The sequence below is a fragment of the Crinia signifera genome, chromosome 1 (genome assembly GCF_055691185.1).
Source record: "Crinia signifera chromosome 1, ASM5569118v1, whole genome shotgun sequence".
Classification (NCBI taxonomy): domain Eukaryota; kingdom Metazoa; phylum Chordata; class Amphibia; order Anura; family Myobatrachidae; genus Crinia; species Crinia signifera.
In genome coordinates this window covers 391,505,639-391,530,143 of record NC_139217.1, presented here as the reverse complement: position 1 = coordinate 391,530,143, position 24,505 = coordinate 391,505,639, and the positions used below count along the sequence as shown (strand labels likewise).

Below are 24,505 nucleotides of genomic sequence, written 5' to 3'. Positions count from 1 at the left end.
GATAAACAACCATTTTGTAAATTAATAGAAACATCAAGAAAATGAATTACTGAAGGGCTCCAAGAATAAGTAAATTTGATGGGATTGGTGCTTGAATTATGAGTATCAATGTAGTTACATAAAACCTGGGGTTCAGAATTCCAAAAAATCAAATTTACTTATTCTTGGAGCCCTTCAGTAATTCATTTTCTTCATTTTCTTGATGTTTCTATTAATTTACAAAATGGTTGTTTATCCACTTGTCTTTACAGTAAGCCCACCGACCGCAATAATGCACTTGAATATTCTAGTTGTCATCCTAAATCCACTATTCGCAGCCTACCATACTCCCAAATGCTTCGGGTCAGACGTATAGTCTCCGACCCTAGCCAGGTATCTATCCACCTTGACCAGATGGTGGAACGTTTTTCAGCCAGAGGCTATCCGTTGACGGAACTGCTAGCCACTAAAACTAGAGTTATGGCCCTTGACCGAGATCTATTGCTAGTTCCCAAAACCCCTAACCCCCTGACTGCTTCCACTATGCCGTGGGTTACGACCTACAATGAACTCAGCCCACAAGTCAAAAGCATTGCCAACTCCTACTGGCCTATGATTCAAACTGATACCGAAATTGGCATCAACAATGGCAAACTGCTACCTAGCTACAAGTGCTCCCGCATTCTTAGAGATATCTTAGTCAAATCCGATGCTGTCCCCTGTAAAATAGGTAGAGCTTCTCGGAATCTGGGAGGCGTTCGATGCAGTTGCACTACATGCCAATTTATGATACCTGGCCCCTCTTACAACCACCCTCGCACTGGAAAATTGATGTACATCAGACACACCCTATCATGTAATTCACAGTATACTGTATATCAAATATTGTGCCCGTGTGGCCTGTCATATATAGGGAAAACTGAGCGTACATTTAAGGAGCGAATGGCCGCCCACAGGTCAGCCATAAAAAAAGCTCTTATATCTGGTACCAGCGAGCAACCTGTGGCGCGCCACTTTGCCCATTTTAAACATAACTTAACGACCATGAAATATCGGATGATAGATCATGTCCCCCCGTCCATACGGGGTGGAGACCGCAAAGCCGCGCTCCTCCGCTGCGAAGCTCGGTGGATTATTAAATTAGGCACTGTTGCACCTTACGGGCTTAATGAACATACAGGCATTTCTGCCCTATTATGATCTAGTTTTGTATCAATATATTATTGCTGTCGACCTGATATAGCTTGCTGCTCTATGGTGTATATGCTATATATGTTACATATGTATTTCCTATTTACATGTATACTTACTTTTTAGCCAGTATTTCTCCCCACATATTGCCTTGTACTTTAGTATAGCGCTCTGCTTTATGTTGCATAGATTCAATGCTATATATTGATATGTATTCTCCTGTTTTGCAGTGTGTATGTACACGTTCCTGACAGGACCTGGTCGCGTCCATTTGTTTACATCTGTTGTCCTGGTGATGGGTGCAAAATTGCTGGATGACCCTCCTCGCGCTGCTGACGTCATCTGCCTGCGCTGAGGGGCTGGTCTCCAGCGCTCACTGTCTGGTAATTCACCTGGGTGTCTGCTATAAAGGTATGTTTGTTTGTATTGTATTTTGTTGAAGCCTGATGACGATGTCGCGCTGACATCGAAACGTTGCTAATAAAAACTTCGTTTTATATGGATTAACAGAAGTACTTTTTTGGAGTGCAGCACCCACGCTGGGACTATATATATATATATATATATATGTATATATATATATATATATATATATATATTTGTCTAGTGTCTGTCTGTGCTCTGCCATCTGTTGGCAGCAGGTGAAACTACATCTACTAGCTTTAGAAGGATTTGCTTAGAGCAAAGAGAAAAAACATGGGTGCAAGGGTTGATAGTATGTTGACATGCAATAGGTTGATGGGGTCAAAAGGTCGACAATCAAAAGGTCAACATTGAAAAGGTTAACATGAGTTTTTCAAATATTTTGTGTCAATGTTTACACCTGTTGACATGGACCATCAATTAGTGTAACGCTTACCCTCACATGGCTCACTTCACTTCCCATGCTTTGGGCACGGTGCCTCACTACACTATTATATTCAGCACACTATTATATTCTTCCTCTTTGCTGACATGGATGGTGAAGCATTAAATAGACCAAAAAAAAAGTAAAACATTGTGAAAAAATCATGTCAACCTTTTGAATCTTGACCTTCTGCATTTTGACCTTTTGACCCTGTCAACCGTCTGCTGTCGACCTACTAACTAGTCTATCTATTATCTAGACACTGTAGATCTATCAACTGGATACATGGTGCAAGTGGGGCATGTCTTTGGCATGTCCATGGTATTTGTACATATGCTACTGATGCCAATCTGAATGCATCTCAATCTCTGCATATGGGCACAATTTCTCAATAGCAAATTTCACTCAATTTTATGGCCGACATTTTTGACCTAATGCCTAAGTCTAGAATCAGGGGCCAGAATCTGGGTGCCTAACCGTACATGGTTTTTACCTTCAACAGCTGCTTTCCCCTTTCTACCTTGCAAAACCAGGGCTATAAATAGGGGTGTGAGAGCAGTACCATTGCCCAGCATGCAGGGCCCTTGGAGGTGCTATCACTGCTGCCCTATGGCACAAGCATTTGGCATGCAGGGTGCCTGGAATGGATGTTCCTGGCACACATCTGGCAGCATGTACCGATGTCTGGAGTGTCCTTAGGACAGTGCTATACTTCCTAGTGGCAGCAGCTTGCTGTCCCCCTGGCAGGAAGCCATGACATTACATTTTTATGGGCAGGTCCTGCACAATGTACAAAATCCTCCTTCTATAGCACTGGGCAGAATGGCATGCTGGCACTAACATCTTCATTTAATTATGATTTTTCAAAAATCAGGCTACTACTGTATGTCTGAAAAAGATGCATCATCATATACATAGGTGTGCACACATTGAGTGTTAGGGGTGCACAGGCACATCCTAATGCTGTTCGTATCCTTATGAACACCTCCTTGCTGCTAGCAATACCAGCAATACTTTTTACCAAAGACTTTTGCTTTTTAGAACTGTATTCTATAAAAGGAAGTGCCCATCAATCAATTATGACCCTTATTCAGATCTGATCGCAGTACGAATTAGTTCTCAAAACGGCAAAACCATGTGCACTGCAGGTGGGGCAGATGTAACGTGTAGAGAGAGTTACATTTGGGTGGGTTGTGTAGAAACTGAAATCTAAATTGCAGTGTAAAAATAATGCATCCAGTATTTACCCTGCACAGAAACAAAATAACTCACACAAAACTCTCTCTATATGTATTACATCTGCCCCACCTGCAGTGCACATGGTTTTGCCCATTTGGAGAACAAATTTGTACCAGGCTTGCCTACCCTCCCGGAATGGCTGGGAGCCTCCCGGAAATAGGGTCTGCCTCCCGACCCCCTGGGAAGGTAGGCAAGTCTCCCGCTTTATGGTAATAGCCCCCGCTCCCCCCATGTCCGCTGGTTTAATTACTGGAAATCGCAGGTCCGAGGAGAGGGGCGGGGCTGAAATGACGCGATCGCTGCATTTTGCTGCATTTAAGCCCCGCCCCTCTCCACGGTCCGTGAATCACTGAGTTTTCCGGCATGGGGGCAGGACCAAGTGATGTCAGCCTTGCTCCCAATCCCCTGACGTGTTGCCTCTCCGGGCTTCTGCCGGAGAGGTGAATTTGAAGTAAGCAAGTATGATTTGTACTGCAATCAGATCTGAATAAGGGCCTATATGTGTGTTTTGCATTGTTAATTGTACTAGACCATTGTCATATCACTACATACCTACATCATCCATACATGTTTTTGACTTTATTCGCATGAACTGTTACACAAAGTAATTAGAAGAATAAAACTGAAATAGGCCGGAGATTATGGTGTGGCTGAGTGACGTTTTATATTGTAGTGAGAGCCAATAGATGATGACGCCTGATTGGTGGTGTTAGACGCACCCAATAGGTGGAGCACCCCCCTAATAAAATGTGCTGTGCAGCCTATGCTCATATACATCTAGCTAAAAAACTAGTGTTGGGCGTCTTTTTTTACTAAAAAATGTGTCTTGGTTGCAATGCAGTGCGGCTATGGTGCACGAGGAGACTGTGCTGATGAATTTGATTTGATATATGTATGACTTATGGCTAGCAGAGTCTCACAGGGCTTAAGCCCCGTACACATAGGACCTTATTCTGACTGACTCACGAGGCTGCGAAATTCACAGCCTTGCGAGTCCATCAGACGCTGCCCTCCGCCCACAGTGCCAGCTGCTCCCCCCTTGCACGTAGTACAGCACAGCTGCGAATGGATGATTTACATAATCATCCATTCGCAGGCGGGGAGAAATCATTTGATGGTCGCCAACCATCAAATGATTTATCCCGCGCACGCGTTTCAGACAGACCTATATAGTCACTCTAAACTGCGGGCGCTCTGCAGGGGCGGATTGGGATGTAAAACCAGCCCGGGAAATTTATGGAAGCAGCCCTGGGGGCGGGGTCTGCTGGGGGTGGAGTTTGTCAAGAGGGGGCGGATCACGACTAATAGAAACTGACTCAGCGCTGCATGCAGTTGCAGCCTTCCTTGTATTTTTTGATGCAGTTGCATATGCGACTTTATACCAGGGTTGCCAGAATCAAAAGCAATAGGCCCTGGTACTCTGCAATAGAAAAATTGGTGTCATAAAAAAACCCTGTAGGGCTGGTTTTACCACTACATTACGACCCCTCTATACCCACCACTACATTACTGACCTCTCTATACCCATCTCTACACTACTAACCCCTCTATACCCACCGCTACATTACTGACCCTTCTATAACCGCCACTACATTACTGCCCCCCCCATACCCACCACTACATTACTGACCCCCCCTATACCCACCACTACATTATTGACCCCTCTATACCCACCACTACATTATTGACCCCTCTATACCCGCCAAAACACTACTGACCCCTCTATACCCACCACTACATTACTGACCCCTCTATACCCGCCACTACATTACTGACCCCCCTATATCTGCCACTAAATCATTGACCCCCCTATACCCGCCAATACATTACTGACCCCTCTATACCCGCCACCACATTATGCCACACGGTAATGCCACACACTGAATTGTCTATCACACAGTATGCCACACACCATACTGCCCATTACATAATATACCACACACTGTATCAACATCGAGCAGCATCGCAGTGGGTCCCTGGGCTACCACCATTCTGAGATGGTGGTAACCTATGAGCTACAGACCACACTGCCGGTGGGGCAATGCGGTAAGCTGGGGGTTAGCACAATCCTTTCGGAGCCCCTGTCCCTGGGTCTGGAGGATATATTAGTCCAAAAAAGATTGCATTGCAAATGCCGCCCAGATCGCATTTCATATGCAATACAATAATAAATGGGCCCCAGAGAAAGAGACAGGGAGAGAAAGAGAAGTAGAGTGGAGAGAGAGAGAGAGAGAGAGAGAGAGAGAGTGGAGGGAGAGGCGGAGGGAGAGAGATAGAGAAGGAGAGTGGAAATAAAGAGGAGAGTGGAGAGTGTAACAGACATAACTGTGTATCTCTCCTCACCCCCAGGAGAGGAATTAATGTGCTGCACTGAATCTCTCTACCTCCCCTCACAATGTAGTAGGTGTACTAGTAGGCAGCACGTTCCACAGTAGCACACTACACTGATTCATCTTAACATTGCTGAAGTGTGAAAATCACTTTTAGGTCAGAAGGATGTAATTGTATTTTGTTTGTCAGGGGGGACGGCAACAGGACAGCAAGGCAGCGTTAGGGGGGCATGGTCTGGACAATGCAAGGATGTCAGTAGCGTTTTCAGACATCTGCCTGACATCACACACAGCCGCAGCGATCCGGAAAATTCCGTCCCTGCACAGACCTTCGCAGTGGCGTAACTAGAAATTTTGCTCCCCCTGCAAAAAAGTTTCTGGCGCCCCCTCCCCATATTTTAGACATTATATATATATATGCTGGAAGTCATACCACCAGTGCATGCACACAGCTCGTTTTGGGCAAGAATGGCCTTTACCAAGACAAAAAACAGTAACACAGCCTTACTTTGGTGCTGGCAGAGTGAGAAAGTGGGTGTCAGAGAGCGAAAGTGAGAAGAGCAAGGGAGGGAGAGAGGGGGTGTCAGGGAAAAAAAGAGAACAAGTAAAGTTGTACAGTATGTCAGGGGGTGAAAGGGGTTACAGACGGAGTAAGAGAGAGGGTGGTACAGCACCAGGTAGAGAGGGGGGGGGGGGGAGAGGGGAAGCATGGGTAAAGAGGTGTGGAGAGAGAGAGAGAGGAGAGAGACTAGAGGCAGAGAGATAAAGAGAAAGGTCAGATGGAGCAGGGTGGGAGAGAGGGATCTGGGGGAAGAGAGCAGGGGAGAGATAAAGAGAGAATAGAGAGGAGGCAGGGGGAGAGATATATAGAGTAGGGGGATAGAAAAAGAGGAGTGCCAGCAGAGAAGAGAGGGTGACAGAGTCAGGAGGTGGGGAAAAGAGAGAATACAGGAGAGAGAAATGGGGGCAGGGAGACAGCCAAAAAGAGTAAAGAGACTGGGTGGGGGGATAAAGAAGAGAGGGGTTGAAGAGGAGAGAGGGGGGGGGGGGTGAAAGGAAGTGAGGTGATGGGAGGAGAGGGGGTGAGTTGACTGGGATGAGGTGACAAGTGGTGATGAGGGTGGGAAGAGAAGAGTACTCACCTCCACTTGCGAGTCACATGTTCCTACCCCTGTAGTGACTGGTCACCTCTTCAGTGCTGGCAGCCGCTGGTTCTCCTGCAGTGGCAGGTCTCCTCTTGGGCGCCTTCTGCTGCTCCCAGCATAGGGAAAGAGGTGGGGTAGGATAATTAGAGACTAGGGCAAAAAAGAGATAAAGAGAGGTGAGAATGAGGAGGAGTGAGTGAGGGAGGGTTAAGAGAAAGAAATGGGGCATGATGAAGAGAGAGCAGAGGAGAGAGAAAGAATAGAGGGGGGCAAAGGGAGATAAATATAGAGTAGGAGGGAGACAGCAGGGGAGAGAATGTGACAGAGACATGGGTGGGGTAGAGAGAGCGCACGGGTGAGAGACAGAAGAGAAAAATGGGGACAAGGAGAGGGTGACAAAGAGGAAAAATACAGGTGGGGAGAAAAAGAGGCGGAGAGGGGAGTGACAGAGAGAGGGGGTGAGGTGATGGGGGGAGAGAGGGGGTGAGGTGATGGGAGGAGAGAGGGGGTGAGGTGATGGGAGGAGAGAGTAGGGTGAGGTGATGGGGGTGAAGTCAGAGGGGGTGAGGTGACAGGAGAAGAGAGGGTAAGGTGGTGGAAGAAAAGAGGGTGTGATGTGATGGGAGAATAGAGGGGGTAAGGTGATGGAAGGAGAGAGGAGGGTGAGGTGATGGGGGTGAAGTCAGAGGGGGTAGGGTGATAGGAGAAGAGAGGGGGTGAGGTGACAAAAAAAAAAGAGGGGGCAAGGTGATGGGAGAAAAGAGGGGGTGATGTGATGGGAGAAGAGAGGGGGTGAGGTGATGGGAGGAGAGGGTGAGGTGACAAGGGGTGATGAGATAGGAGAGAGGGGGGTGAGGTGATGGGAGGAGAGAGCATGGCAGCATGATTGTCAGATAACGATTACTGGGCAGGTGTCGGCGCCTGGCACCCATGCAGACCCCGCTGCTGCTCGCTCCTCCAAGCGGCATACTAGTTACACCACTGTACCTTCGCAGTCAGGCTCTGCAGGCAGGGGATTACCATTACCTTAGAGATGTGATCACATAGCATTTCTAAGATGTTATCACATTTCTGCAGGGCGGGACCTTCATGCCTTGCTCTGTGCTGGGCAGCCCTCAGCATACGAGAGCGAGAGCAGTCGCAGTTTTGCTTTTAAAGCATAACTGCACATACTACACTATTGCCGACATCCTGCATCCCCCTCCCCACACACTACAGCCGCTACCCTGCACCCGCTCTACCCATACACTACACTTTAGTCGCTATCCTGCACGCCACGCACACTACCATCGCCACCCTACATCCCTCTCCCGCACACACTTCTCTAACCTTCTATGGCCAGCTTTTTTCATCATGCAGGAGAGGTTCAGCAGCCATAAACAGATGACTGGAGCGCTGGAAAAATGATTTTCTCTTTTCTTTCTCCTCCCTCAAATGGGTTTTTAAAAAGGAAACCCAGCATACAGTACACACTGTTAATATGCCACTCTCCGAGAACATAATATACCACCCCCCCTCCCATCAAACATTACTCTGTGACACTCCCCCACATTACTCTGTGACACTCCCCCCTCCCCCACCTTACTCTGTGACACTTTCTCCCTCAACCACATTACTCTGTGACACTTCCCCCCCTCCCATCCATTACTCTGTGACACTTCCCCTCCCCCACATTACTCTGTGATACCCTCCCCCTTCCCCACATTACTGTAGTCTGTGACACTTCCCCTCCCCCACATTACTCTGTGACATTTCCCCCCTCCACCCACATTACTCAGTGACACTCTTCCCCTTTCCTCCCCAGCAGTATTTACCAGATACTTGGCTGGCTGCCAGTGCTGCTGCTCCGCTGCCTTGTCACTTCTGCCAGGCTCCTCCAGTGTTCTGTGCAGCCATCACGTGACTTCCCTTTTCTCATATCCGGAAACAACTTGCAAAGGAGTGACAGGAGAATTGGTTCCCTCCCACTGATGGGAGGGGAGGGCCGTGCTGCTGCTGCCAAACGACTATCCTCCGGCTCCAGCATTTTGTGACAGTGCTGCAGCTGAGCAGGGAGGAGTCGAGGAGGACACAGGAGATCACGCTGTCAGCCCCTGCAGCCTGTGAGTTAGAAAGTGTGACAATGGCAGCAGCTGCAGCAACGCAGTGAGCACGCACACAGGCTGCAGCTGTCGGGCATTAGGCTTCTATCGTGCGCACGCCTATGACTGCGCAGTGCTATGACACACCAAATAAAGTACCGCGGGAGGAGCTGCTTGTGGCCACGCATGCCCAGCAGCCCTCCCGCGGCCATATTTAATATGGGCACAGTGCTGCGGCCGCGGCTGCTAACCGCGTAGATGGCGGTTCGTGCGGTCCGCAGCCCAGCCAGGGTGGTTGAGCGGCCGCACACTAGCTTAAATGAGCCGGCCCACCGGGAAGTTACCCGGTTTCCCGGTGGGCCAATCCGCCCCTGGCGCTCTGTGCAAGGACAGGGCGGGTAGCTGACATCCGGTGATGTCAGCTGCCTGCCCCTTGCATGTCCATCACGGCCTCATTAGCCTGCTAATGGAGCTGCGCGGCACCCCCCCTTCTCCGCCCCCCTGCGGAGTTTGGTGGCATATGTACTGTAAATATGGGTCAGCTTCGGAGATGTATGCTACTGCACTCGTAGCTGTGATCCCATAGGCAGCTACTGTGGGGAAATATGCTCAGGCTGCTGCTGCTGCTGCCTAAAAATGGATTGAGATGCCCCTGTGCCCTCTCAAATATCAGTATCTGCATACACAGCGTCAGTCACAGATGCTTCGATTATGGACTATCTGAGTAGTCCTATGGTCACTGACGCAGGCACCATGTTTTCTGCATACAGAATTACAGTCACAATGAAAACACACTGTGAAACACACCCTCAAAACTGTGACACTCCTGTGTTTTTGCCGCTTCTCCCTGTTTCCTCCCCCAAACATTGCCTGCCAATAACATTGCAGATAAAACCTCACTGCTGGCGACATCACTAAGGTAGGATGTGATTTAATGTATACAGATAGAGCCGCTCTCATTCAGCGGGGGTCTGGTGGTCGGATCGCCAACCGCCAGCCCCCGCCAGCCGCCGGAAGGGGACGTGCACGCACGAGACAATTGCACGTTCCCCGTCCAACAGAGGTCCCCATCTGTCCCCGCTGCCTCCCCGTCGCTGTCCGCTGGTCCCTGCCGCCTCCCTGCACCCCCACTAACTTCGCCCGTCTCCCTGGAGCAGAGACTGGCAGGGTTCACGTCCCCCGCTGTCCGAAAACTCAGACGCGCGTGTGAGATGCTCCCGCATCCCAGTCAGATGGAGCTCACCTCCGCCTGCGATCGCCAGTGGGGGCATTCCGGTGACCCCCGGCTAAGAGGTGCTCCATCTGTACTCCAATTGCTGATAATCATTACTCTGTGAAACTAGCAAAGGGGACCAGAGATGCTGACTCTTAGGGGCAAATTTACTAAGATGCGAGTTCTATTGAAGATGGCATGTTGCCCATAGCAACCAAGAAGAGTCTACATTTTATTACTTTAGCAGCTTAAAGATGATAATAGATAGAATCTGATTGGTTGCTATGGGCAACATCCCATCGTCAATAGAACACCCATCTTAGTAAATTTACCCCTATATGCTTTCGTAGTCATTGCTGAAGTAGCCATGAGAACCTTCTAAATTTACAGTCCAAAAATCTGCTGTAATACAAAGTATTGACTGTAGATATTAGATTATCCCTTGTGCGATGGAGAACTATATTGAGCATACAGATTCTATAATCCCAGACTGTTACATTGATTAAAAAAGTAATCCATAACTTTGGAAAGGAGCTGATTGGGGATCTGACAGAAGATAAACAACATCCATTTGACCAAATCAGTCTTAACCTGTTTTGTTATTTTCATGCCATTAAGTAGCATACATTTCCTAATTAGTAAGGACTACACCAGATGGCCAGTAAGCACCATTCTCACTTCTGACTGGAATGAGATCTATCAATAAGCGATTTGTCTGAGATATTCAGTTAAGCTAAACATAATCTATTCCATCATTAAATTCATGCTTGTTTCACAGTTACACCATTATTTACTGTGAGGGTTTCGTCACACACATCACAAAGACACTTTCAGGTGTAAACCATTAGACTGGAACTACAAAATTGGGTGATGAACAAGAGCCAATAAATCACTATTGATTCCTGCAGCCCAGGAACAAGCAGACAAATGAGGAATGAGAAGTGCGCCGCGCTAACTCATCCTTCTTTTTCACTGTTTGATGATGTGGAAAAAGATGCTTAGACGTTGTACTGGTGCCATCCTGGGACCATGCTCCTGGATGCTCTGCTCATATGACTGATTGTTTACCTTTGCAATAACAAAACTACAGTATGTACCGTAGGAGACATATAAGAATACATTATTTCTAATGATCCAGCACACAATTTTTTTAACAATACAGATATACTGTACAGTATTTAACTCATTATTATTCAGCCTATGTGTAAATTGTCATTATATCCTCTATGTCTCTGTTTCGCACCGACAGTTATATAAAATATTGTGTTATGTAACAGTATAACCATCTACTGTATATGTGCTTACCCTTACCTAATGCCTATGCTGCAGTATACCCATCGCATCTGATAAAATGGACGTGTGTGTATGTGTGTATGTGCTTGGGTATTTGCAAGCTAATGAACTGAAACTGTAAAGCCCTGTACACACCGGGCCTGTGCGTGTGCTGTGTGTGATCGGCCACGGGGAACACAATGTTTGCCGGGCACTCGCACACAACAGTGCGGGCGAGGGGGCTTTGCGCGGTGGATGCGCCCAGTGTTTCATAAGCATTCTCATGCTATTGCCCCGATGACGCGGGTACCGGGGGCGGCAGCTGACATCACCGGATGTCAGCTGCCCGCCCTGTCCTCCCACAGGACACACACAAGGCTAAGATACATGAGAGTGGCTAAGTTTTGCGTGTACGCTCCACCACATTCAAATGATGTGGATGAGTTTATGCAAAACATCCATTCCCAGCCGTGCGGGCGAATTCACTGTGCGAAGGGGTGCAGGCGGCAATGCAATCAGTGCTGCATGTCAACCAAAATAACCTCCACTATGCAATAAACGCAGACAATGGCCCTTATTCTGATCGGTGCGGATATATCCGCGTGCGTTCGGCCCGCCGATGTTTTGTGTCTGCGCATGTGCAGAGGCGTCTCTGCGCATGTGCGAGCGGGGCGTACGGCCAAATTCCGCATGATATGTGAACACTCCGAACAGGGGGTGGAGAGGGGCGTGAAGGGCTATTTGGGCTCATTACCATATGTATACGCCCCGCGTTTCATGGGAGTTCCCATGAAAACGCTGGGCGTACGTATGGTAATGCGGCCGTGACGCACGTGTAGGGGGCGGACATATGACATCGCCGGATGTCAGCTGCCTGCCCAGATCTCTGCTTTTGCACGGAAAAATGTCCGTGTGGTCTGAGGTTGCGGGTGCTGGTGGAGCACTCGGTCCTGCATTCGATGGTCTGCGACCATCGAATGATGGGGGAGGTTCCCTTAGATGGAGGAGGCGTATTCCGTGAAAAATACACGTGCGGTCCGTTCGGACAGCTTCTTACCGCATACGGACGGAGTTGGCGATCCGTATGGAAGGCGGGGTTTCGCACGCACGGTCCTGGCCGCATAATCGGCTCCGGCCGCACCGATCAGAATAAGGGCCATTATGTACAATAACGATATTATTAATTATATTATCGTGCATATAGTTCAGTGTGTACAATGCACGCTCCAGATCGCATGTTATGATCACCTTTGTCATCATAACATGCGATCCAATTTTGCCTACGACTTTTATGACTAGGTGCAGATCCTTCAGTGTGTACGAATAATTAAGATACATTTTTCATAAAACAAGATGGGCAGTTATAATGCAAACAATTTTTTTTATTTATCTGTATCTTTATTGTTTGAAATCAGTCAGTATGTATGCACTATATCAGTGGTTCCCAATCCTGTCCTCAAGTACTTCTCAAGTACAGTTCACATTGTCCAAGTCACCCAGCCGATGCACTGTGTATCACCAAATGTTGGAAAATGCAAACTATTAGGGTCACTTGAGGAGTCAGGTTTGGGAACTACTGCACTATATCGTTCATTCTGTAGCTCCGGGGTGCTCAAGGGAAATCAGTAACAATATTGCTGTCTGCTATTATTCCATAGTCTGTACAAGGCTTGAGTTTCAGTGTTACAGAGATTGTTGTAAGAGGTCCAATATTCTCTTGAAAGTTTTGTGTAATTTAGTAATGCCATGCAATGAAAATAAGTGATAATAATAACAAAGATATTAATATTATTTATCGAATCATAGAGATTGATGGCATATAAAGACCACTTGGCCATCTAGTCTACCCATGTACACTGACACGAGGATTACATCTTGTTGGGAGCCAGTTAATAGTTTGGTATGGTAGGAAACCGGAGTATTCCGAACTCCACACAGTTAGCGCCATGGTGGGAATCAAACCCCTGGCCTCAATGCCTGTGAGGTAGTAATGCTAACCACTACACCAGTGGTTCCAAAACTTTCTTGAATCAAGGCGCCCTAGAGTATGAGCATTTATACAAGGTACACCTAGTCCAAAAGTTTGATACAAAAAAATATATCCAATTATGTTATGTCAATTGTTCTTACCTGTTGTTACCATTAGCTTCAGTTATGTGGTGGTGGACATATTTGTGGTTCTAATTGTCCACATATTTTATGATTGGCAGCCATTTGTTTTTGGTTCTTGACCACCCATCAGAGGCTCCCCTGCAGGTCTCTCATGGCACTTTAGGGTGCCTGGGCAAACAGTTTGGGCGCCACTGTATTATACATGCATACTGATTATTATTTGTCAGCCAGTATCATTAAATATTCTGCTAGCTTACCTTAATGACAAACTATAGGGGTCATTCAGACCTGATTGCATGGCTGCGAATTCACACAGTGGACGATTATTGATACACTGCACTTGTACCGTATATGGGATGCCCTACTGCAATGAAAGCCTGCTACTTTTTTCTTGGATAGCTGTTTGCACAGTGATTGACAGGAAGTAAGCGTCTGTGGGTGGTAACCGGCAGTGTAGTAAGAGTGCTAAGTAAAAAGCTAGTCATGATGGAAAAAATGCTGGAAGTGTCAGGGAAAATGCAGCCGCATCAAAGCCTGTTGGGGAAGGTGTGTGACGTCATCTCCGGCCTCCAGCAAGCTGATTTAATCACAGCTGCCAAGGAAGTCTCCGGCTACCCTGGCCCTGCGATGTGTGGTGACCAGTAAAAAGGTAATTTGATGATGAGCATCATACACATGGATTTTGATATTTTCGCACAGTTGCAAAGTCTCTGCTTGGTTACTTTGAAAGGTGGTATCTTACTATAGCGGGGTGGCGTCTACCTGTTCACTGCCCACTGGACATTCACCACCATCTGGGGCGAGATGTATCAAATGGAAAATGCGGTAAAACCCCGGTTTTACCGCATTTTCCTATGTATCAAAAATGATACCGCAGTGAAGGGTATCGCCACCTTTGGTTGGCGATACCCTATAGAAGCCTATGGGCTTCTTTTCGCCGCCGACGCAATCACGCTGCCTCGCTGACCCCCCCTCTAGCTTACCTTCCTGAAGGGTCCTTCTGGACCCTGGAAGGTAAACCTCTCCTCCCCCTATCGACGCAGCCAGACGTCCTCCCGGCTGCAGGGCGGAGGAGGAGGCGCCGGGGACAGCTTGCTTAGCTGTCCCCGGCATGACGCCGCGTGAGGGATGCAGGAGCCGGCTGGGAGGTGACAGAGACCCCCCCGCACACCACATTCCAGGTATCGCGGGGGCCTCCGTCACCGCACCGCAATGCCAGCCGCATATGTTAGTACATATGCGGCGGCATCGCGGCGGGGGCAGCGCGAAGGGCGGCAATGTATTTTAATACATCCCGCCCCTGATCTGAACTGGCCCCTATGTGAAAGAAATATGCTAGTGCTTATGCCCATCAAGATACAACATGCAACTAGTTATGCAATTATTTTGTGTCCAACCGGCTTAAATGTCACTGTTATTGTCCTGTAGTATCTGATATCTATCATGTCAGTGAAAATACTCCTGCAGAATTAAGAGTTGTAAATGAACAGGTTTACCATTGCCATACTGTAACAAACAAACTCATCAGTGACCTTGTTATATAATATATACACAGTATGATATAGATATATTCTATTACAGGGATCATTAATGTGATCATCTTAGAATACAGTGAACATTATGTTGGATGATACAGTGGGCCTTATTCTAGTTCACCCTTTCTGTCAAAATCCTTCTTAGATGGACAAAACCATGTGCACTGTAAGGGGGTAGATGTAAAATGTGCAGAGAGAATTAGATTTGGGTGAGTTATTTTGTTTCTGTGCAGGGTAAATACTGACTGCTTTATTTTTACACTGCAGTATAGATCTCACTTTAAAGTTAAACCAAACCCAAATCTAACTCTCTCTGCACAAGTTACATCTGCTCCACCTGCAGTGCACATGGTTTTGTCCATCTAAGAAGGATTTTGACAGAAAGAGTGAACTAGAATAAGGCCCAGTATACCAGTGACTGATATACGATATAGATGCCAAATCTCTTAACTACAGTACCCAGTACAAAATGTAGATGCCAAGGGGTATAAGGTGCAATGGATATGTTGTTCACTGCAACCAATCAGATTCTAGGAAGTATCTTCTTTAGAATGTGCTAGATAAATGGTAAGTAGAATCCAACCTGCCGGTAATCTTCCCTGTGATATCTGTGGTCAATCAATAAATATCAGCAATCACAGTTTATCAAACAAATACATTTTCACGCCATATATATATATATATACATACATTTTGATTTAGTTCCATTTTAGAGAGAGATACAGTAAAATAAGCACTGATCTTTATATCTGCACTACAGTAGCAATTGTATATCCCAATAATATCATTGACAGATGAGAGGAAATATGGCAATAATCCACAGTGTTAGAAGTAGGATCAGATGGATCTTGCCAAATGCGCTCCCTGCAATCACGCTGCTTACTGTATTCACACATCATTTATTGACTCTGAACAGCCTTCAGATAGAGACTTGGGGCAGTGACCTGGCAATTAGTCCAATGTTTTCAGAAAAGCAATGTCTCTGATGAACTGCTTCTTAACTTCATAATCCACCACTTTGATCTATCTTTTTATTTATATTGTAAAGGATGAATAAGCAGAAATTCCTATGTGCAGAGACAGCTATGATATGCTTTTTATGTATTTTGATGGATGTTATCGTAACAGGAGTGGGAGCAGCTAGTGGGTAGTAGCAGTTGCTGGATGAAGTCAAGTGGTTGTTGTCCAATTAAGTTAACTTAATGATGCTGAACATTCTGTACCACTGCAATCAATAATAGTGAAGTAAATCATATTATTGTATGACACAATTTGCTAGTTGTTGGTATGAGGTGTTTCTACTATACAGACAATGGCATCTGGTGACTGTTGGTACTATCTGACCCATTCCACCTGTGGCATTGATCCCAGCATAACACACATCTATATCTCCAAACATTTCTGTCATTCCCCATATATACTCATCACTTGCCACCTCATAATGAAAATAAAATCTACCAATAGCAACATCACAGAATTCTAGACAGTCAAAAATGTATAACTGTATATAAGACAGGAAAAGTGAGATGCACAAGCCACATACAGAAAGAAGAAAGGGCAACATAGTTACATATAGTTACATAGTAGTTAAGGCTGAATAAAGACTTGCGTCCATTGAGTTCAACCTTGGGTGAAATTAAATAAAAATCAATACTTAAGGTTATATATATATATATATATATATATATATATATACTAAAAAATAAATAGATACGATAGAGAAAAATAAATACTGTAGGGAGCTAAAGGGGCAAGGACTATACTGTCTGTCTGTCTATCTATCTATCTAATATATATATGAGAGAGAAAGTGTGCGTGGAGGTAGAAGTGGGTGTGTGGTGCAGATAGAGAAAATACTGGGCAGTATTACGCCCCATACACATTACCTGATCCCCACACCAATGTCAATATTGGCGGCAGTGGGTACCATATTTGGGCACGAGAATACACACTTGCCAATGTCGGGTGCGTGGTGGGGGGGAGTCGCGGCAACAGGGGGAGGGAGGGTCTTGGCTGTCGCTAGCAAGGACCTGCCTCGCCTGTACATGCAGGAAGCGGAAGGGGTTGTTAACGACGTGCAGGAACGCACATCAGTAACGATATTGAGTGCACACACTAGGCAATATTGTGAACAAACAATATCACCTAGTGTGGGGCTTTAGAGACACCATCTAGTAAAATTTTATAGACAATGGTTTATGTTTTGTAAGTCTCTCTAAAGGTGCTCATACACGGAGCAATCATGCTTTGCGAGGCGATGCGCACTCCCACACATTACAAAGCACAAAAATGATGTGCTGCACTTTTTAAACTAGATCGCATCGCATCTAGTTCAGAACCCTTCTGCTTTAGGACATCGCATGCGTTTTGAACTAGATCACAACGCATCGCATCTAGTTCAAAATGCACTAAGCTAATCTCTATGGGCACCTTAGAGCACTATATATGGACAGTGGTAGTCCCAAATACAATTTGAAGGGTACAAGCATTGGGCAGGCTTTGCAGTCTTAGGGGTTTATTTACTAAGATGGGAGTTCTATTGAAGATGAGATGTTTCCCATTGCAACAAATCTACTTAATTATTTAGCTCCTGATAGAAGATAATAGATATAATCTGATTGGTTGTCCATAGCCACACCCCATATTTAATAGAAATCCCATCTAATGGGTAAATAAACCCCTTAGTTGGCCAAGCAAGCTGATATAAGAGGCTGGATTGAAAAGCAATGCCTCCTTGGCTATACATTTTTAATTTGTGAATGCATTTGAATACTTTTTTTTGTACATGATAACTCAGTTTATCCTCTATGTAATGCACTGTTCACTTTTCAATGTAATGTAGTCCCCATCCCTTTCCACGCATGTGCGCCATTGTTTGATGAGTCGGGCAAACACATTGGAGAAGAAAGCTGGTGGTTGTTGTCAACACCAGGACTGAATGGCAGCTTTCCCCTCGTCATCAGAGTTGAACTGTTGACCCATAAGGTGATCTTTTATCTTTGGGAAGAGGGTTGCAGCGCCTGCAGTTCAAGGAGGTTCTGCCACACCCATCGTACAGCCCTGACCTTGTGCCCTGTGACTTTCACCTCTTCCCAAATATGAAAAGCACCTTCACGGTCTACACTTCAACGAGATGAAAGCTGCTGTTCGGTCCTGGTGTCCACAACAACCACCAGCTTTCTTCTCTAACAGGTTTTCCCGACTCGTCAAGTGGAAAGGGATGGGGATGGGATGGGGACTACGTTGAAAAGTGAATAGTGCATTACATAGAGGATAAACTGAGTTATGTACAAAAAAGTGTTCAAAATGCATTCACAAATAAAAAATGTATAGCCATGGAGGCATTACTATTTAATCCAGTCATATATTGTGGCATGACCTACTGGAAAGTGGGTGCAACTCCAGATGAAACGAGTGCCCGTCGTCAGGGCTTGACTTGATTTGTTTTATTTTGGAAAATATTCTGTAAACACATACACTAACTTCAATATGGATCATTCATTACATTTGTTCTGCTTACAACAATTAATAAAAGAAAAAAACAATGGTAACTAGGGGCTGTTGAAATCTATAATATTGGTAAATCTTATAAAAGAATAATGCTTTGTTTCTCTTCCAAACAAAGAAACAAAATTGATTTAATACTGTAAAGGGTGTCCCCTAAATCTGTTACAAGTGCTCACATATTTCTCATAAGATATATTAGCAAAAACATTATACTGTATCTGAGCAAGTCGCCTTACTTTGATTCATATACTACATCTCCTGTCTTTCGGCAAACACCCCTCAGCTGAAAATGATTCATTTCAGCTGCAAAGTCTTTGTCAAATAGATATGACATTTTACATTGTCCCAATGGCTATACCTTTTGTGTGCCCTGATTGTTTTAAGTTTTGCTTATGGTGGCGGTGCATTAGAATATAAGCTTCTTCTGCTACAAAAGCACATCTCACAAATTACACATGGAAATTAAGATTGAGACATCACACTTTGTACAAATTTCAAGTTCCAGTTTAGGCATAGTATTAAGGTTTGAAGGTTCGAATGATTTAAAGCTGATTTCTAATGAAAATAATGGTATGAAGTCATCAGTTGTTACATGGAATGGGAATTGGTAAGGACTGCGTGTAGCTCTTGTTAAGCTTTGACCTCTGATCTGTACCAATCATCACCTTTTTAGGAAAGGTCTGATTTACATTCTGTGCCACACATTGCTGAGCAAAGCCTGTCGCTGTATCTGTGTTTTGTGAGTAATATTTCTATGTAGATAAATGCACACAAGGGACCGAGGTTGAGGCAGCCCTGTGTAATTTTTTCAACGGTCATTTCCAAAGTTCCGTCTTGGGAAAAGTAATAATGATGCATTATTTGACTTTGCCAGGTTTAAATGTTTTCACAAATCATATGGGTGTATTTTGCTTAGAAAATTCTCACTGGTAAAGATGTAAAGAATGTTTGTCTCACTTTTTTAGGAATGGGAAAAACTGGTTGATTTTAGATAAAATTTACGGTTTTGCCTCAAACATATAAATAGGGATCATTAAATGACTGTTTTATTTTTAGTGTACTTCATTTGCTTCTTCAAAGATGTGGTTGGAGCAGTGATATTTTTTATTGGATAAGGTCAATCCAAAGGTGGGCCTAATTCTCCATGGATCGCTAAATTGAGAAAAAGCTGTTGCTGCGATCAAATAGTCGCTGCCCAAAAGGAAAGAAAAATGCCCATTGCAGAAATTGTGAATGCATTGCAAAATGTGATGCATACACAATCTATTTGCAAAATAAATTGAACATTGAAGATTATTTTCCATCTGCACTAGTCAAAGGCTTCCACAATTCTGGTAAAGCAATAGGCTGGAAGTGATCATTGCTGACGTCAGAGGCTTACCCAAAAAAATGCATTGGCATTCCTGCATTTTGGCCAACACACCCACAAAATGTTTCTTCCCCTTACACCCTGCAATTGCATTGAAGCATAACTGCCGACTTTTGAAAACACCTCTCCGGGATAAGCCCGGAGAGGAGTGAAAGGGGGTCTGGACGAGGTTTCATTTTGGGGCGGGGTGAGGCTGATGTCATTAAGCCCCGCCCCCACGACCATCAGCCACATTAATTCACGGGTCCGTGGATGGGCTAAAATGACGCAAAATGACGCAATTCTCATAATTTAGCCCCACCCCTCCCCGCGGACCTGCGGAATTCGGAAATTTATACCGCAGGGAAGGGGGGAGCAGGGGCTGTGGTTACAATGCGGGAGACTTGCTTACCTTCCCGGGGGGCCGGGAGGGGGACCCTATTTGCGGGACCCTTCCGGCCATTCCGGGAGGGTAGGCAAGTATGCATTGAAGCATAATGTGTACGCAGAATAATTTGCAGATTGTGGGTGCATGCACAATGTGAACACTGAGAAAAAGCCCAATCCGGTCGATTATTATGCAATTTAGCGATCCATGCTGTTATTCATGGCCCTGTGTGCGATTTTCTTGCATCTATGAGTCATTGCAGCAGCCGTATATGTCAGACTGAAGTTACACAAAACCTCTTACTGCCCCATAGGGCTACAAGCAATTTTGTACAAATTCGGGCAGGAATTAGTCCACAAAGGTTGCAAATTGGGGTGCCATAACTAGTGTTGAAGCCATGGCAATGCAGCAGCTTAGCATATGTGATTCATAACAATGAAAATGCAGGAGAAGATGCATAGCAACCCGTGTCCGCATTTGTAATTGCTCAAAACTGTGATGCAATCACAGTTCTAGAGAAATATCGTGACCATCAAGTATGATGCTCCCCTGCAACTGAATCCTCTGTATGTCTTACCTTACTAAGGCAATCCTGGGATTGCAGGTTCTGTCCTACACATACGCGGAACAGGTTCTGCACGTATGCAGGTTCCCGAACAACAGGAAACTGTGCAACAGATTGTATATGCGATCCATACTGAATCAGAGCCTTCATTTCTAAAGGACCTACAATGATCTAATCTGGCTGTAGTACCTAAAATGACATATTTTGGCTGATAGAACATACAACAACCTAATTCTGTTACTGTAGCAGGACTGATGACAATATAAAATATATGCAGTATAATTCATTAGAATGATTTGAGTGATCTCAGGTGGTTTTGTTTTTGCACTAGCTTCAGTTAAACAAGTATTCAGTACACATACCTATGCTGACACAGTAGTTAATCATTCTACATCAGGTAGTAGACTAACAATTCAATTCTATGTCAGAAAGGTTTGTAATCTAACTTGGTAGGAATATACTATAAATGTATATATTATTGCTTTGGTATACAATATAATCTTTAGAAGTATAGTGGGTGTTTGTCATATCAATATAAATGGTGGTAGGACAAGAAGGGAATATCTATGTCTGGTCTTGAGAAAAATGTCCAAGTGACATTGAAACGTCGACTTCTTTGACATGTTGGTGACGACTTTTCTTCACACATAAAAAGTTTTGACTGAAAGTCCCTGGAGTGACGCCATTAAACATCCTATCGGTGAGTGTGTGTGACCTTTAGCATTCAGATGATATAACCTAACTTATACGACTATTTCAGAAATAAAGACACGGAGACATAGTTTGGCAGAAATTTGTCAGCTGAATTTATTGAAAATGATTTTAAGCTAATTTTTATTTTATTTTATTTTATTTTTGAGATTTTATTGGTGGCCTAGAAAGAACGGCTATTTGAACTAAACCCCACCCCAAACTAGCATACGTAATCCGACCTAACTTAACAAGCGGTATCCACTCCACCTACAGCATTGACTGCCCACCCAGCCGGGTGGGTTCGCTGACCCCGGTCGGGTGCTACAGCGAAGGCCTAAGCCAATGAGAGGCGAGTGCACCGAAACAAACCGGATACGCAGCAAACATACTAACTGAAGACTTGAAATCTATCAACTTGCCGTTCTTTCCCGCCATTCAGCTAACGCGATTAAACACCCCAGAAGTACCCATATAACGGAAGGGAAAGGGAGGGTGGGAGAACTTTCTCAGGAAAAAGAGGCTGACTCCTCCTTTTCCTGTCCCTATATTCCTAGCTAACAAATCCCTGCCCAACTACCCATTGGCTGCTCCGTGTCACATGCTACTCCTATACACACACCCAGCCTGGTATGTTTAAGCCACTCCATGTCTATCAGACACTGCGTTGTTCTAAACATCCTATCGGTGAGTGTGTGTGACCTTTAGCATTCAGATGATATAACCTAACTTATACGACTATTTCAGAAATAAAGACACGGAGACATAGTTTGGCAGAAATTTGTCAGCTGAATTTATTGAAAATGATTTTAAGCTAATTTTTATTTTATTTTATTTTATTTTTGAGATTTTATTGGTGGCCTAGAAAGAACGGCTATTTGAACTAAACCCCACCCCAAACTAGCATACGTAATCCGACCTAACTTAACAAGCGGTATCCACTCCACCTACAGCATTGACTGCCCACCCAGCCGGGTGGGTTCGCTGACCCCGGTCGGGTGCTACAGCGAAGGCCTAAGCCAATGAGAGGCGAGTGCACCGAAACAAACCGGATACGCAGCAAACATACTAACTGAAGACTTGAAATCTATCAACTTGCCGTTCTTTCCCGCCAAAGCGAGGCCTCCGATCCCGGAGTCCACGCCCCGCCACCACATCTAAAGCACCAACTCTACAATAGACAGCAGATCCTCAACAAACATGAATAATCCGTCCCTCACTAGATGAACGCCATCAGGTCTATAAAGATGACTAAAACCAAATCTAAACCTTTCGTGGGTGACCACCGCACCTCCATTATCCATTACCCAACGAGACACAGCTGAGTTCAGCTTTTTTTTGGCCTCGTCTACTGCACGACAGTTCCTCGCACCTCTCCAACACAGACGAGGAATTACACAAGACCATATCAGGGTACAGGAAGGCCTCACGGCCTTAATGGCGGTCAAATCATTCAAAATCAAGGCCCTGAGCTCCAACTGGGACATTTTCCCAAGATCATTGCCCCCCAAGTGAAGTACCAAGACCTCAGGCAACCCGTACTTCAGCACCTTTACCAAGAGTAAAGCCCTTAGCTCACGCCAGGACATTCCTCTCACACCGATCCACCTCACCGTGTCGGAAATGGCAAATACGGGCCCGTCCCCGTCGGCCACTAGCCTAGCCGCCCAATGCACGAAAGAGTGCCCAACCACCCATACCCTGCATCTATCGTAAACCACACCTATAATGGGATAGAAATGCGTAGAGATGAGTTAGAATGGTTTATTTAGAGGAACAGGTAATGCACATATTATGAGGATCTGCCAAAAGAAAAAATTTTGTCTGTGAAGCACAAATTTGGTGCAGTAGAACTGCTTCAATACTAATTGAAGCCACTCCAGACACGAAAGGAAGGAGACAGACAAAGGTAGGGTATGGGATGGTTGGGATAAAGGAAAACAGGGGTTTACTCGGCCGGAGAAAAAACGTCTAAACCTGCTGAGGGACTCTTAATTAGAAACCGAATTAGCCGAATTAATTGTGCCAGATTCAGTCCGTCAGGTCAGGCAAAAAAGCGAGAAAACTCCGGACGCTGGCCCAACAGCAGAGCGTAGCTAATCCCCGAGTAGGACTATGTAGGGAAGGGTAAACACAGGAGCACAATCAAACCACAAAATGCAATCACACACGGTAGATCAGGGCAGAAGGTGCGGGCGGATATATGTCTTGTAACTTGCAGAGCGCCATCTACCTAGTTTCTTGATATTGTGTGTAGCCCACCCAGCGCCTGCCGCTGTTGTTGCTGCGCCTATGCGGAAGGAGTGTGTTCCAAATTCCTTAGGGGAAAGGCCCACCTCAGCCAGGCATTTGCGCAGCATCCATGCAAACTGATATCTAGTTAGAGGCGAGCTATCGTAATGGATCAGCCATGACCCGTCAATCTCGGGCCGCACCTGCATATACTGCTTTGCCAGCTCTACGGGGCAAACAGAAACGGGCACCACCGGCCACATGGACACCCATGTTCCCTTAGCAGCAGGATCGGTCTTTGATCGTCTAATTCTACACCATAATGCCCCATCCGCAATGTGTAAGTCTGAGTTTAACAAGTTTGCATTCCTAAGTACTATACCTGTAAATATACAGGAAACAATACAAGGGGTTTGAGAGGAGGAAGCTACTGCTTCAGAGAAAATACCCATAGCGATAGAGGATGGGAAACACATTGATATGATAAAAATGTCCCACAGAATGAGACAGGGAGCAAATTAATCTCTTCTAGAGTGGATACTCCGGTTGTGGGAGGCGAGTATATATTTAATTGAGTTAAATTCCACAGAAATGTCCCAAATGGAAACTTTGTGAATAGATCCCTGGGTACATTTACAATTGCAAAGGTTTTGCAGTAGGGATGGTTCCGTGACACTTTTCACTAGTGTCCGAGATTCTATTTGGGAAGTAACAAAATCACCCATGACACTGATGCCCACCTCACCATGGCACACTACTACAGAGGGTATTCACCAGTTACATTTGTTAGGGTGTGTTCAAGGTTTGGTGAAAGTTGCATATCCAGGAGGT

General features: G+C 45.4%; 2 long non-coding RNA genes across 2 annotated transcripts in view; one reads left to right on the top strand and one right to left on the bottom strand.

The window, feature by feature from the left end:
- Positions 1-9,109, bottom strand: part of LOC146031153 (uncharacterized) — a 112,441-nt gene extending 103,332 nt beyond the window's left edge. Inside the window, exons 1-2 of the long non-coding RNA XR_014456631.1 lie at positions 8,546-9,109; positions 6,729-6,881 (exon numbers count right to left, since the gene is read on the bottom strand). This is a non-coding gene — a long non-coding RNA (uncharacterized LOC146031153). The remainder of the gene's footprint in view (positions 1-6,728; positions 6,882-8,545) is intronic.
- The window catches only part of LOC146031164 (uncharacterized), a 28,633-nt gene continuing 12,796 nt past the window's right edge, over positions 8,669-24,505 (top strand). The window contains exon 1 of the long non-coding RNA XR_014456642.1: positions 8,669-8,833. This is a non-coding gene — a long non-coding RNA (uncharacterized LOC146031164). The remainder of the gene's footprint in view (positions 8,834-24,505) is intronic.